Consider the following 17,079-nt stretch of genomic DNA (forward strand, 5'->3'; position numbering starts at 1 on the left):
AAAATAGAAATTAAAAGTGTGTGATAGTATTCTACTAATTATTAACTTTAGCTAGTTAAAATTCTCTTTTTTTCTATTTATTAAAATAAAATCTCCCTAAATTTCTTATGTAATTTGGTTAAAGGTAGTTATGAATTAATTATAATAAATAAAGTACTCGCGGCAAAATTTGTTGAATACAACATGAGAACCATATACAAATAAAGTACTCACAGCAAAATTTATGGACTTACTATTCTATATTAAGGTAAGAGTGTAATTATGTTGACCATTTATAAATATCTTGCCAACGACCAATGATACAAATATATGTTACAATAAACCCTAATAGAATGACAGGTTATTGACTAAGGGGAGGCTAGTGAAGTTGAAAATACTTGTTGATAATCCAAATTGTTGTTTATGCAACTCAAATGAGGAGGAGACTGCACAACATTTATTTGTGGAATGCACCTGATTCAATACAGTGCGAAATTCCTTTCTGGCTTCGATGGGCATTGCGCTTCTGAGAGGCAATCTGAATCAAGTCTTAGCGCGAATTAGAGGGAAACGTTGGCCATCCATTCATTAGGAGGTTGTTGCTGCTATATGGAGTGCATTGGTTTATCAACTTTGGAGGGCGCGTAATTGGAAAATATTTAGAAGACAAACTGTACATACTGAGACAACTATAGTACAGATAAAACAGGAGCTAGATCATAGATTAGAGTTCTCTTATATAGCCAAGAAATTGGGTAGATGTAGGGAATTAATGCAACGGTTACACATGTAATAGTTTTGGAATGAGGCTTTAGTTCATCTGCCTTGTAGAGGCATGGCTGACTAAAGGGCTCTTAGGATGTACAACTGATGACTTTTTGTTTGTCTATGGTAATGATTTACAATGTTACCAAAACAAAGAATGATATTTGTTCTTGCGTCCCAGTATTTGATCCTGAGCCACTCTCTATATTGCTCTTCAATTATGATATCAAAAGCAAAATTACAAAAGATAATAAGGGGAACTGTATCAAAGATGATAGATCTGTTCTTCCTGATAATATCATTTTCACTATCCTTATAAAGTAAATTCTATATCTTTGTTACACTTTGAATGTGTTTCAAAACCATGAAATGATATGATTTCCGAGGTTATATTTACAAAACCTCATTGTGATGATTCCAAAGCGTTATGAAGTGAAAACTTTTGTTTCAAAAAATATTGGCGAATTCGAATTTATACATTTAAACAATTTTAATGAAGTTATCGGAGATAAACAATAATTTCCTCTTAAAGAATTCCTAGGTGCTCATGTCTTATGCTCATATAATGGTTTGGTAATATTGAAGAAACCTAAGGCTTACAAGAAAGTTGTTTTGTCGAATCCATAATCTGGACAATACTACATTCTTGAGTGTCCATATATGAAACCTCATGAACATATATTTTCTTGTGCTTATGGTATGTGTTATGATTCTATCACTGTTAAGCCATAAGAACAAGAAAATGTGTATTCTTAAGGTTTCATATATGGACACTCAAGAATGTGGTGGTGTCCGGATGGTGGTGGATTCCACAAAACGAACTTCTTATAAGCCTTAGGTTTTTTCTGTAATACTAAGCCATCATATGAGCACAGGATTTGAGCACCTATGAATTCTTTGAGCGGGAATTGTCGATTATCTATGATAACATCATTGAGGTTGTTTAAATATAAAAAAATCAAACTCGCCCGTATTTTTTTGTAACACTTTCTTTTTACATCCTATCTCTTTGGATCGATCACAGTGGGCTTTCGTGAAAGTAATGTCGAAATCATAGCATTCCATGATTTTGAAACACTCTTAAAGTGTATCAAAGATGTAGTGTTTACCTTTTTGAGGATGTTGAAAGAGATATCAGATGGAAAAACAGGTGTATCCTCTTGACAACGGCTTTCCTCGATTGTCTTTTGTGATTTCATTTTTGACATTATTATTGAAGAGCGATAAAGAAAATGAATTGAGGTCAAGTTTGACGGTGCAAGAATAAATGGGCATACTGCAATATATATTTTTATCATCTGGAGTCATCCAAAATATTTAATTCTCTTACCTTAAGGTAGAAAAGTAAATCCACAATGGAAATTTAGTAAGTTTTTCTTGTTTGTACTAAGAGGATAAAAAATGATGTTAAATAAATAATAAGCAGTTAATGAAGAGTTTGAAATTTCATATTTACAAACACACTATGCTTTTTAAATTAGTGAATACAATAGGGTGGCGGGTTAATTGCTCTGGTTCTGGTTCAATACATGGACAATGTTTATTTGTTTTATTTATTTGATTTATCAATTTAAATAAAAATTATTTTATAAGTGAAAAATATAATTGTTCACTACAAGTTTACTCTTATATAATAGTAGCTGAATTAGTGAAACTTGCTTGAAAGTAATCAAGAAAAAATATTGAACCAAACAAAATTTTATATTCAATTTGAATGACATTTTTCCAAATTGAACAATACAAAATTAAATCAATACCCCTATATTCTAAGAATCAAAATCATATTTTTTATTGTAGATTAAATTCCATTAAAAGTTACTATGTTTAATTAATATCACTTTTAAATCGGAACTTTAATCTCAGTAATATTATGTGAATTTCTTCACGAATACTTTATTTATTTTAATAAAATCATAATTCCTTTAACGAAATCACAAAAGAAATTTATAAAAATTTTCAAAAATTCTTTTTAAAAAAAGAATTTTAATAATTATAAATTTTTTGATATCCCAAAGATTGCACTATGTTACGATAATTGTTCAATATGCTTCCAAGCACTTTTAGTTTGGCTCGACCCGAATTGGTCCCAAATTGGTTTGTTTTTTTTTTGATTTTTCACTCGAGGAAATTATGCCTAGTTCTCCTCAAAGCGACCGGTTTGAATTTTTGTTCCCCAAATGCTCGATTTTGAATTTTTGTCCCCAAAGTGTATGGCCTTGATGATTTTTTTGTTCCTGTTTTAACGTTTTCAAAAAGACAGAATTTTTTGGTCAATTGTGCAGGTTTATCCTCTTGAAATGTCATGAAAGTTTGTCTTATGAGTAACATATCTAAGTTCTAACTTTTGCCTATAAGGTAGAATTTCTAGTTAATTAATCAAGTTCATTGTCTAAAAATATTTTAAACGTTTGTTTTATAGGCAAGAGTTAGAATGGGCAACATATCTAAGTTCTAACTTTTTTCCTGTTGGTCAATAATGTAATTTCATTATCTTGAAATGATATGAATACTTGTCTCATGGGAAAGAGTTAAAACATTTGCTTATGGGAAAAATTTCACATCCTACATGTTCTCTATCATCTCCATAGTTTCACCAATGATGCAATTCGTTGTTTAAGCCTATACCTATGGCCAGGACTTCACTTCTCTCCACACTTGTATGAGTTGTAACACCATTGATGGGCCCTTTTGTAGTCAAAGACCTCTAGGCTCACCATGTGAGGATTAGCCCTGTTAGTGCTAGTGTGGAATTTGGATCCATTTTATTCCAAATGTAGAAGAGCAATGTGCATCCATTTTAAGCTACTTATGCATTCACCTCCCATATACTCAGTACATCCTCAAAGTACTGAACCACATATACGTCTATGTGCTACATTGTCTCATAATATAGGTACAAGTAGTGGTATGTACAATCAGAATCATACAGTTGCAGATTCCAGCTAGCAGATGATGAGTCCTCCTACTTCAGCAACTTTAGTTAGATGTTATTTATATACTTTACTTTCCTATGTATTGATTAGTGGTAGTTGGGGTCGCGTCCTAGCAATCTATAGTTAGTATTGTAGATGCTTCATAGACGTCATTTAGAGTCAGTTATGTAAATTCAGTCCCTCTTTTTAGACTTTATCAGATTGTAAAAGTTGTATTAGTATTGTAGTTTCATAGATTTCATCATTTTCAAGAGTATTGTAGTTTCATAGATTTCATCATTTTCAAGTTTCCGCACAGTAAACTCAATCATTTTATACATATTTATACAGTTGCTTATGAGTTATGCTAGTAGAAGGGTTTGGGATCACTTGTGGTCCTAAGCACTGTGTGACGTCTCGAAACCATTTTGGAGCGTTACAGCTTTTTAGCTAGCTTAATCGATTTCGTCATTGTATGTGTTCTTCGACCATTTGGGCATTTCTGCTTACTGCCTTGTATAATATTAGTGCTTTGTAGTAAAGGATGTAAGCTATGTATGTTGTAGTTGTTTTTGTAGCAATTGCTTTCTTGTATCTTTATAAAGCCCCATGTCTTTGATGTTGTGCCTTTTTCTCTTGTATGGTGTATGGTTCTTAAGTTGTATGCTCTTTTTTAACATCTTTTCACGTCCTAGTTCTTGGAATTGATCGCGATGAACTTTTGTTAATGTAATATTATCAAAAATCATTGCATCCCATGATTTTAAAACAAATTTAAAACATAACAATGATACATCGTTTACCTTAATAAAGCTGTTGAAAATGATATTATATGAAAAACAAGGGTATCCTTTTTGAGACAACTCTCCATGATTGTGTTTCATTGCTTTTCCTTTTACATCATATAACTGGAATTATTTTATGAAAATAAAAAATTAGCTCTTTTTTCAAAAAAAAAATAAAAAATTAAAAAGAAAAAATAAATAAAATGAAAATACCTTATGACCAAATAAGGATTCCAGAATAAAGTGAATACATATTTCGGAATAAAGTCAATACAGTTAATGGCGGGTCTTAAAAACCATCAATTTGATTCGCAAAAACTTGAAATAACTGCGAAAACGTGAAGAAAAAACACAAACATATCCCACAACACCTAATGCATTCATAAAGTGGAGTTCTATGCTCTAAATTTCCCGCTATGTACGATCCAGAGAAGAGCCGAACCGCAAGCGTGTGTTGTAACTAGCCTCACTTTGCATTTGTTTAAGAGTCTATTTCCACGACTTGAACTCAAGAGTCAATTTTGCAGCCTTACCTTGCATTTAATGCAAGAGTATTTCCACGACTTGAACTCAAGAGTCTACTTGTAGCCTTACGTTGCATTTCTTCAAGAGTTTATTTCCACGACATGAACTCGTGGCCTACTGATCACGTGACAAAACTTTACCACTTACTCCAAGGCTCCTCTTTGCATCAAATCGATTCATGAATATGGCAAATTAAGATTAGCTGCAGAAGAGAAAAGTTCACGACCAAGATTGAATGGTGTCAGTCAAGATGGAATGAATTTGCTTCAATCACTTAGCCCCACAAATCCCTTCTGATGATCATGTTGAAAAGACTCGGTCTTTAGCACTATCTTGGAAACCCCAGATCAAAAGGTGCCTAAATAAAAATCAACATTTTTAAATAAATGGTCCAATAGTAAGTAACGTATGACCTTAAGTCTAGGGAAATATAAGCTATCCAAACGTGTATCTCCAAGAGAATACACATAGTATTTAAGATTTGAATTATAAGTTGCCCCAACAAATGGTTGGTATTTAGGATAATATATATAAATATAGTTGGAGTTGGTTGCATTTTGCACCCTAATGTTTCTTTTTTTTTTTTTAAACTTACATTACTCCAATCTTTTTATTTCTTTACAAAATAGTAAAATCACTTTTTTAATCATTTTCATGAGGGCAAACTAGGAATAACAATATTTTTTTAAAAAAAAATAAATTTATTTAATTTTTAGTGTAGGAGGTTAGATGAAATAAATCCTTCCTGCCATTCATTTTTTCATCAATAACTAGGTTAAACTCTCCAACCGTAAACAAAGTGGTAATTCATATTTGAGATAATACATAAATATGACTCTAAATTTGATACCAAATTATAACTTTGACCTTAGACTTTGACAATGCACAAATGTGACATTTAACTCTTCGAAACTGCACAATATGACATCCGATCCTACGTGGCAAAACGCATGTTCAACACGCAAAACTGATGCGTCCAGCTTAAAATCTAACGGCATAATACATAAATTTGACCTTAAACTTTGTCAGTGCACAAATATGACCTTTAACTATTCAAAACTGCACAAATATGACCTTTAAATGACTTTTCACTATTATTTTTCATTATTTTCGGCTCAAAGATTAAAATGACATCTAATTTCTTTTGTCATTGCGGAAAAAGAGCAATATTGAAGATTTATTAATTAGGTGGGTCATCCTCATATGAAAAATTGTGCGAGTATGTATATATATTATAAAGCAGAGCGTGAATTTAAGTTATATAATATAACTAAATATAATGTATTTAAACATTAAATTAAAGATGAAACTATACTAATAATAAAAAAATTATAGTTTTAATAAAACTTTATGAAATTAATGTTATTAAAGATAGTAGTAGTAGTATGTATAATTAACGTTATCAAATTAACATTATTAAAATATTATTAAATTAACATTATTAAAACGTTATTAAATTACCGTAGGGGCGGACCTACATGGTTGCCATGGGGGAACCCACTCGGTAAAAAAATTATGTTGTATATATAAGGTAGAAAATCTATATTTATGTACGTACATTAATGTTGAACCACATGAAACAAGGCACTTAGAGTGTAATTTGCTCATCTTGGGCACTTCCTTCAGCCTACTACCTGGGTTCAATCCTTAAATAATAATAATAATAATAATAATAATAATAATAATAATAATAATAATAAAAACGACTTTGTTTTAACACAAACAACAAAACTTTGACAGTGCACAAATATGACCTTTAATTATTCAAAACTGCACAAATATGACCTCTCTCCAAGTCAGCCATTTTAACGATGTGGAACCGTGTGATTGGATTATCTTTCCACATAGGAGCGAGTGAAAATCACGCATGGGGTTGCAAAATCAGAGATCACATTTGTTCAGGTTTTGAATAGTTAAAGGTCCTATTTTTACACTATCGAAGTTTAAGGTCAAAGTTTTAATTTGGGGTCAAGTTTAGGGTCATATTTATGTATTATCTCTTCATATTTTGAAGATAAATTACAAAATGAGTAAATATCAATGGATGAAAATAAAAAAAAAAATTGCAAGATCGACTGAAGAAGGAGAAATTGAAAGGTAAAAATTTGGGATGATATGTTTCTTGCCCTGCTCTCCATATTTTTTATTTTTCTTTTTGTGTAACAACTTTTACCTATTTGCTCTCCTCTTTTTCTTTCATATGAAGAAACATATCAGTTTCCCTCACTATAACAAGAGTAATAAACTAGAAAAAAAGATTCTTATATATGTCGAAACATCAAACAGTTCAAATTCTTTTGTATTGGATAAATAGATTACATTTAAGTTAGTATCAAAACGTTACTGCAGACACTAGAAATTTTGAATTTGTCTGTTATGTCCTTGTTATTATCTCTGATGATGGACATCAAGCTATTGAATTGACATTTCATCTTTGTTTGCACCAACTGAAGCTCAAAAGTTGGTGCATTCCTTTCTGTTTCAAGAAATTGTAGGTGATGAATGTTTAGATAATGTAAGTTTTTGCATATTGAAAGGTTTGAAAGTATCTTTTCCTTTTGAGTATTTCAACCCATTACATTCTTTCCACTTAAAATGGAAAATGGAATCGCAGGATAGTCCAAAGATTTGCTTAAAGCTGGAAATAGTTACTCTTCTTGCATTACGAGACTAATATAGGAGTAGAAGAAATCTAGTCTCTGATATGATATGCTTATGATATTCTAGGTTTGATTACTCTGTGCATGAAGATCGTTCAAATCAATTCTACCTAGCGACAAGAAAATTGTTTTGGAACATACACGGCTATCTGTTCCACTGACTGATAGGAGTAGGAATTCAACTAGTTAGGACCATATTGCTGAGTCAGTTGTATAAGTTGTTAGAGGTTGTTAGACAATGATTAGTGAGTGGCAATGAGCTGGCAAATAGAGTGTTCTAGAAGAAAGGTAGTTATTAGATATTTTGTTGCCTATATAAGGTACAACAATCTGATTGTAACAAACAAGTTTATGAAGAAGTTATAATTTTGATTCTTCTCCTCTTCTTAGCTCCATCAATGGAGTCTTAGCAAAGTATTTTCACATGGTATCAAAGCCACGAGCTCCACACTAAGTGTGTGTTTTAGATCGCATTTCACTAAGTTTTCTGTGTTTTTTGAATCTCTGCCTTCAACTCCTTTTTGGCAATTTCGATCTATATTACAGCTGCATTCTATCAATCATAGCAACCTAAAATCGACCAAAGTAATCCATTTTTCATTGGTGCATCTGAGAGCTTCGGTGTTGTATTTGTTTCAATCAAGTTAACTGGTTTAGAAAATTATAGTTTATGGAGTCGATCGATGAGTATTTCTCTCTTAGGGAAGAGGATGTTTGGATTTGTCACTGGTGCCTACAGCAAGGAATCATATAGAGAGAAATTCATAAGCAGTTGGAAACATGTAATGCGATTGTGCTTTCCTGGATAATGAACACTATGAGTGAGAGTCTTTTATCTGGCATTGCTTATGCCACAAATGCTTGTGCAGTTTGGGAGGATTTGAAGGAGAGGTATGACAAGGTGAATCGTATGCGTATATACCAGTTACATCGCGAAATTAACATGCACTCTCAAGGTACAGATTCAATCTCAGCCTATTATACCAAATTGAAAAGTTTATGGAGTGAGTATAACGTACTAGTGCAAAATCCTAGTTGTGATTGCCCTACATCTAGAGAATACTCAGATCATATATGTCAACTTAGACTTTTACAATTTTAAAGTGGCCTGAACAAGTCCGATGACCATGCTAGAAGACAGATATTGCTCAAAGGAGTGACTCCTACTCTCAATCAAGCTTATGCTATGCTCATAGAGGATGAAATACAATATTCAGCATGTATGATGACTGTGAATAATAGATCAGAACCACTTGCTATGCAAGTGAATCGAAATTATGGTTTTGGACAAAGAAACTCTAACTATAGAGGCAGAAAGTGTGATTATTGCCATCCATTGGGTCATACTAAGGAAACTTGCTATAAGTTGGTAGGTTATCCAAATGACTGGAAGAACAGAAAGAAACAAGGATACAACTCTAATTTCAGATCACAGTGTACTTGCAGTAACAATCTATCCAGAAACAATGGTGGTAACAACTTTGTAAACACTGGTCACAGGTCTATTTCTTAGGCTTCAACTGTGGTAGCTGGACAAGTTGATGCTGATAGTTTTAGTCATGAAGTGACTCACACACCAAAGTCCAAGCCTCACACATTCACTGAGAAAGAATACACTCAGATTATGACTATGTTGAACAAAGACACAACAGATATGAAACAAGTCAATACAACAGGTATTACTACTTGTTTCTTGTCCAAAGCATGTTCTGACAGTTGGATTGTAGAATTAGGTGATACATATCATGTGTCTGCACATAGGCACTTGTTCAAAGGAGGTACCAGATTAGACTCCAAGCATGTGGATAAGTTGTACCTTCCAACAGGTGATAAAGTGACAATCTCACACATGGGAGAAGCTCACATTTTTGCAGATGATGTGATCAAAGATGTTCTACATGTTCCAGACTTCAAACTCAATTTTTTGTCAGTTGCCAAGATACCCAAGGAAATTTTATGTTTTGTTTCTTTTTATCCTGATTTGTGTATCTTTTAGGACCTTTTCAATGGCAAGGTGAAGGGGATTGGTAGGCAAAAGGGTGGACTATATATTTATTGGAGAAGTGTCAACTTCCAGTTGCATCTTATGGAATTTTAAGATTACTCATGCCTTACTTGATGTTGGTTTTACACAAAGTGCACATGATTATTCCCTATTCACCCTGCATTAAGGTAATGATACTGTTATATTTCTTGTTTATGTTGATGATTTACTAATCACTGGAAGCAGTGCCTCCTTGATCAATAATACCAAAATCAAGTTGCATCAGTAGTTTAAGATGAAAGACTTGGGGGATCTCAAGTATTTTTTGGGTATTGAAGTTTTAAGATCAAAATCAGGGATCATTCTAAACCAAAGGAAGTATATTCTAGAGTTGATTGCTGAAACTGGTCTTAGTGGTGCTAAGCCTGCTATTATCCCTTAGAGTCTAATGCCAGGCTCACCTCTATTGAGTATGATCATGCAACAGGTGCACAAGATGATAAACTGTTGTCTGATATTTCCTTTTACCAAAGACTTGTTGGGAAGCTTATGTATTCCACTATTACAAGGCCAGACATTAACTTTGTTGTCCAGACTCTCAGCCAATTTATGCAACATTCCAAGAAGTCTCACTGGGAAGCACCTACTAGGGTAGTCAGGTACCTAAAAAATTTTGTTCGCCAAGGTGTCGGGTTAAAGGCTAAACTTGCTAATACTTTGACTTGCTGGTGTGACTCTGATTGGGCTGCCTGTCCAAACACCAAAAGATCAGTTACTGGTTATGCTATTCACTTTGGTGAATCACTCATATCATGGAAGTCCAAGAAGCATTACACTGTTTCTAGGAGTTCTGCTGAACTCACTTGGCTGGTTGGATTGTTTCAGGAACTTAAGGTCCCTATCAACCTCCCCATTTCAGTTTATAGTGACAGAAATTTAGCCATTCAATAGGACAACAACCCTGTGTTCCATGAGAGAACCAAATATATTGAGATTGACTGTCATTTCATTTAGGACAAAATCAAGGATGGATTGATTAAGCCCCTACATGTTCACTCTACAGATCAACTTGCTGATCTGCTTGCCAAGGGCCTAAGTCTTGCTCAACATGCCCACTTACTTAGAAAGCTTTGTGTGTTGAATGTTCTGTACCCTGCAACTTGAGGGGGAATGTTTTGGAACATACACGACTACCTGTTCCACTGATGTGTAATACTGCTAGGAGTAGACATTCGACTAGTTAGGAGCATATTGCTGAGTTAGCTGTATAAGTTGTTAGAGGTTGTTAGACAATGATTAGTGAGTGGCAATGAGCTGTCAAATAGAGTGTTCTAGAAGAAAGGTAGTTATTCGATATGTTGTTGCCTATAGAAGGCACAATAATCTGATTGTAACAAACAATTTTTAAAGCAGTTATAATTTTGATTCTTCTCCTCTTTTTAGCTCCATCAATGGAGTCTTAGCAAGTATTTTCACAAAAATACTACACCGGTCTGAAGGATGGGTCTTTTGAGCCAGGTTATGAAGGCATCAGACCAAAGCTTTTTGGTCCAGAAGAGGGTCCTACTGATTTTGCTGTTCAGGTAACACATCGAATTTATTCTAAGTTTCAACCTGAATGGTCCCTTAAGTTCCGTAGTAGATCTATTTCATCGTTGTATTGTGCTACCCTGATCACATGTGATTAACTGATCAGTAATCACTACAAGATTAACGGTTCAGGTATTTCCCTGTGAGCAAGTTATAGAAAGTACTCTCATCGGATCTTTCTCCAAACTTTGACAAGTATTGTCGGAATCAGTTTTCAGTTATATCTCAGTTGTAGTTCTGTCTGCTAAATCTGACAGTCCCTCAAATGCGTTTTTTGCAGGGAGAGGAAAGTCATGGAATATCTAGTTTAGTTAACTAGTTTGGGATTGAATCACCAGGCCTAACATTCAGCATGGCTATTACAGAACATATTGCTGCTAAACTACTGAAATAATATGAGATTCTTCTGCTCGCGCTGAATTGATATTAAATCTTGCAAGAAGTTTCGGATGTTTAAGTTGGAGCTCTTTAGTCATAGAAATGTATTCTATATATTGTACTTTCATGTATTATATATATATTGTACTTCCAAGTGTCTTCAAGAGTAAGTTTCACGTGCATTTGCACTTGGACACATCAAATTTCTAAAAGGAAATGCATATGATTATGAAGTTACCATTCTCGATTGTGGATTTTTTGGTACTTAAATCATTTGTATCCGTCAATAAGATTTGTTTAATTGTGGTAGCTAGTTGTTTTTTGTTTGGAGATCTCTCTCTAAATATAAAATCATTATTATTGTTATTCCTATTTCGTCCTCATGAAAAAATTGTTTTAAGAGTGGTTTTACTGTTTTGTAAAGAAATAAAGAGATTAGGGTGTAAATTATTTAAAAAATAGGATAGGGTTTAAGTTAAAAAAGAGAGCACACATTAAGGCGCAAAATGAAATGAACTCAATTTTGTTGTACCCTACTCTATTAAAGATAGCTTCACCATCTTCCTTGGGGCACAAATGCTTATAATTTTTGAGAAAACGCTTGCAATTAAATTAGCATTAACCATTTCCAATTAACTTGTTTCATGATCCATATGTCCAATTTTTTAAAATGACTGTCACCTCCATATGCACTAATGCTACCTATCAGAGTAGACAAATGACATCTGTAACAATCAAAATTAGTGTCAGAAATTCCTTCAATTCGTCCGACTTCACATCAAGTATATATTTGTAGAATTTTTACGTACATAATGATCAAGTTTTTTATTCAGAGACCAATATACATAACCTTCAATGCTAATTCCCTGACTGCACACACGTGAACTTGATTTAGGCAGTAGTTCGCAGCCAAGGAGATGTTGTTGTGATACCAGGGGGTAGGTTTTAGTTTCTTATTTGTCCAAGAACCCCTACTCATAGAGTACACAACATAAAACAAGTTATAGATCAATACACAATTTTGTTATCATCGTCGGAAGAATCATAACATAACCCACAAGCACGAGGAAATGTGTATTCATGAGGTTTCATGTATGGGCACTCGAAAATGTGTTTTTGTCTAGATGATGCATTCAACCGAACAAATTTCTTATAAGCCTTAGGTTTCTTCAATAGTGCCAAGCCATTATTTGAGCCTAAAAAATGTGTTCTTTGGAATCATAGAAGAGGAAATGGTTGTTTTTCTCTAATAATTCTAATAAGATTGTCCATATATGTAAATTCGAACTCACAAGTGCATCTCAGTAACAAGAGATTTTACATCCTAGAGCTTTGGATTGATCACAATGAACTTTCGTGAATGTAATGTTGGAAATTACAGCATTCCACGATTTAAAAATTGTTAGGATCGAAATAATTAGGTGTCATGTGGAAGCTAGCAAAGCAAACCTCGAAAGACGCCACATAAGAAGATAAATGAGAAATACACCAAAAGAGACACAAGAATTTAAGGTGGTTCGGTCAATTGACCTACATCTATAAAAGGTAAAAGAGCAATCCACTATATAAAAGAGAGCACAAACTGTCAAGAGAGACAACCTCACAAAATTCACTCAGAATAGAAAAGAGGTTCACACAAGTGATCCCACAACACTTGTATCTCACAAAGTCCCCCCCCCCCCAACGAAACTCTCAAACCCCTCGGACTATATTGTGGATGCTACAAAACTAGAAGAAAGGGAGCCTCTATTTATAGAGTCTATCACCTTTTCCTACAAGAATAAAGATTAGCCTAATATGAAGAATATGTTTTCCTTTTCCTAAAATGAAAACCCAATTATGGTAAGAAAGTTAGGACAAACACCAACAATTTTCTCCCTTGGCTTGAATTTCTGATAAAATAAATTTGCTCCACCTTCTTCATGTAGTATTCAACAAGTTCAATCTTCATCTCCAAAATCTCCTTCATTAAATCTTGCCTCTACACAGAGTAACACTGATAAAATTTCTCAAACTAAAATCTTCATTATTGTCAAATAGGTTGTGACTAGAATTGAATCTGCCAAGATGACCCCCCCGATTTTAATCTCACTCTGATACCACTTGCTAGGATCTAAATAATTAGGTGTTATGCAAAATCTACCAAAGTAAACCTCAAAAAATGCCACATAAGAAGATAAATGAGAAATACACCAAAAGAGAAATAAGAACTTAACGTGGTTTGGTCAGTCGACCTACTTCCACAAAAGAATATGAGCAATTCACTATAAAAAGAGAGCACAAACTGTCAAGAGAGACAACCTCACAAAATTCACTCAGAATAGAAAAGAGGTTCACACAAGTGATCCTTGAATACTTGTGTCTCACAAACTCTCCCCCCAAACAAAACTCTAAAACCCCTAGGACAACATTGTGGATAATACAAAACTAGAAGAAATGAGCCTTTATTTATAAAGTCTATAACCTTTTCCTACTAGAATAAGGATTAGCCAAATATGGACAATATATTTTCCTTTTCCTAAAAGGAAAACCCAATTATGGTACCTAATGGAAAACCCAATTATCGTAAGAAAGTTAAGACAAACACTAACAATTAGTTTGTTGTATAAGAAAACCATAAGTGCGAAGGAAAAATCAAGAACAACACACAAGATTTACGTAGAAACCCTTATGGAAAAAACCACTGGCAAAGGTAGAGGAGATTTCACTATAATGGAGAAAGCGTACAATATAGAGAAGACTGAATTTTCTGAATAATAAAAATAAACCCACTAATTGCACTTATATAATACGTGCATACAAATAAGTCCTAGGCCCAAAAACATAAAGGTCCATACCGTGGAATTTTAGAGCCGACTCAACATAATTCCGGTCACAACTCTAACAATCTCCACCTTGATACAAATTCTAATTCAGAACTCAAATCCATTCCAAGACAAACTCTCCACCTCTTCCGCAAAAGACCCTATGGGCACATCTCAACAGCTAACACCAACCATGTCCAAGCAATGATCAAACTTGGCACTTAATAGTATCTTGGTCATCATATCAGCAGGATTATCACGGGTACTAACCCTGCTTACCACAATAATACCATAAGCAATAATTTCAGGCATAAAATGATTTCGAACATCGATGTGCTTGGTCCTCTCATGAAATATCTGATCTTTGTTAAGGAAGATAGCACTCTGACTGTCGCAAAAGACCGTAATAATCTGTAAGTCTTTGCTAACTTCAGTAAACAGACCCTTCAACCAAATGGCTTCCTTGAAAGCCTTGGTAATAGCCATGTACTCTGCCTCAGTAGTTGATAAAGCAACTATAGACTATAATGTAGTTTTCCAACTAATAGCACAACTACCAATGGTGAAAAAATAGTTCATAAGGGATCTCCTTTTATCATGATCTCCTTCAAAATCAGAATCAACATACCAAATTACTCCATCTCTGTTTCTCCCAAACTACAAAAAAATATTAGCAGATCTATGCAAGTATCTGAAAATCCACTGACCTGCTTTCCAATGTTATTTGCTAGGATTTTCCATGTATCTACTAACTACACTGACAACATAAGATAAATCTGGTTGGGAACACACTATCGGATACATAAGAGACCCGATGGTACTAGTGTATAGAACTCAAGACATATAGCCACACTCATTATCTGTTTTTAAAGATAAAGTGGTCGAGAGTTTGAAGTGAGCTGCCAATGGAGTACTTATAGGTTTGGCATTTTGCATATTGAACCTACGAAGTACTTTCTCAATATACCTTTTCTGACTCAAGTATAACTTACACTTTTCTCTATCCCATATAATTTTCATGCCAAGGATCTTCTTTGCTGGTCCTAGATCCTTTATCTCAAACTCCTTACTGAGCTGGGATTTGACTTTTATTATCTCTCTCATATCCTTTACTACAATCAACATATCATTAACATATAAGAGAAGTGTAAAACTGTGCGAAAATTGTACATGTATTAGTTTCTAGTAGCATTCGTATAGAGTAAAACTCAAAAATTTCTCTAAGTTTCAAAGGGACTTGGTCTCTTTTTTAGTTCCCAATCTTTGATGAATTATTTCGCGATCTTTTCGACCTCCGTTTCATGATTTTCTTATTGATAAGCAATGGGGAAAGTAAATAGTATGTCTTGGTGCATTTTAGGGGCATAACAAACTGGTTTGAAATGCCTTTGAAATGCTCCAGCATTCTGGGCGCATTTCAGACCATAATTTCAGGGTCAATTTCAAATGTCATAAATTTTTGTATATAATGAACTGGGAGATATTTTCTATATGAAATGAAAGCTATTTGAGTCTTCTTGCCAATGAAACTAATTTCATTCAAATCCAACATTAGAATAAAAAGTTATGCCAAATTTACTTCAGCACATCAACCTATCAACTGAGGGACTGTTGCGACTTTCTTTGTTTCCTTAGGGGTATTTTAGTATTTTCCCTACCCTTATTCAGCCATAAACATGTGATTAAGCCCAGTAACACTCCATAAAGTTCTTTCCTAGTCTGAGACTTAGAGCGTGTTCGGCGAAGCATAAATTCGGTCCTAAAGATTGAGAGATGTCTTTCCAAATGTGAAATATTTTGAACCATGTATAATTTCTCTAATATCGACTTTTTTTCATGTAAAGCATCAAATAAGCTTTCCATCGATACCAAATTTTCCTAAATCCAACACTCTGGTGAAGAGTTAGAGCCATTTTAGTGAGACAGTGTGCCACTTGGCACTTTAGCCAGCCAAAATGGCAATTGTCAAATTTCAATAAGCCTTTCCAATTCCACCACATTGTGGTGTAGTTTAAGTTCGCAACCAAAGTGGCAATGCAATTTCCACCGCATCGCGTTGTCATGCAATTTCCCAATTGTCCAATTTCCAGTTGGCAGATGCGATTATGGCGCATCGCGCCAGTATGAAAAATTGGGATTTATTTTCTAAATTTGGATTTTAATTCCAAGGGATTTCGGGTCTTTTCCCACTCTTTCTCAGCCTGATTTCCCATTTTCAACATCAAACTAAGGTTTTACAAAAACCAAAAGACTTACTCCTTCTTCAAGAAAGATTAAGAGAATCAAGAAAAATCAAGAATCACTCCAAGGGCTTTTAAGAAAGAAGTTTCCCCAAGGTATGCAGATGTTGATTATTGGGTCCCTTTCATCCAAGAAGCTCAAGTACCCTTTTCTAAATCTCTAAGATTGTATGTTTATGAGTTGTTAATAATTCATATGAGTTGAAATTGATGTTCCTGCTATGATTGAGTTGTGATTCATGTTTTTCTACAAGATTATCAAGCTTTGACCTTAGTATTTGATACCCATGTGATGTGCATGATAAATCCTCTTCAAGTTGCCTGTTAGATGATTTGTTCATTTCAATTAAGTGTAGAATTGGTTGAATGAGCAAAATATGCTCCCCATATGTTTGATAAAATGCTTATGTGAAGGAATTAAGGCCATTAGATCATGTTGATTAGGAACCCCCCAATT

Source organism: Capsicum annuum, chromosome 3 (genome assembly GCF_002878395.1).
Source record: "Capsicum annuum cultivar UCD-10X-F1 chromosome 3, UCD10Xv1.1, whole genome shotgun sequence".
NCBI lineage: Eukaryota > Viridiplantae > Streptophyta > Magnoliopsida > Solanales > Solanaceae > Capsicum > Capsicum annuum.